The following is a 487-nucleotide window of genomic DNA, read 5'->3' on the forward strand; positions in this document are numbered from 1 at the left end:
CCACTTTAGCTTTTTAAAAAACACAAACAAAAAGACCCACTCAGGCATATATAATAATTTACATCTCCAAAGGGCACATTCTGCAAGTCTGCTCCTGGCCACCAGCTCTTGGTTCCTCTCAGTCCATGAATCTAGAGACCTCAGCCACTCCCCCTCTCCATGCCCCCATCTCTGCCTCCATCTCTGGTGCTGCTGTTCTCTGGATAAGGTCACGCATTCTGCTTGTGCGTTTCTTGATGGTCCCAGGGTCCTCTGTTTCTGAACTGTAAGATTAACCACTCCCCATTTTTTTGTTACAAAACTTCTACCTTTATAATTGTGACAGTCGCGATTACTCAATTATTCACTATTGAATCTTATGAAGCTTATCCCCATCTCTTTTCACCAGATCCATCTAGACAAGATGACAGCTATTCAGTGGGGACGCTATCGTTCCCCCACTCTCTTAAGCTAAACTCCTTCTTGAAACCTTGTAAGCCAGTCACTT

This window comes from Chrysochloris asiatica, unplaced genomic scaffold (assembly GCF_000296735.1).
Source record: "Chrysochloris asiatica unplaced genomic scaffold, ChrAsi1.0 scaffold00135, whole genome shotgun sequence".
In the NCBI taxonomy this organism is placed as follows: domain Eukaryota; kingdom Metazoa; phylum Chordata; class Mammalia; order Afrosoricida; family Chrysochloridae; genus Chrysochloris; species Chrysochloris asiatica.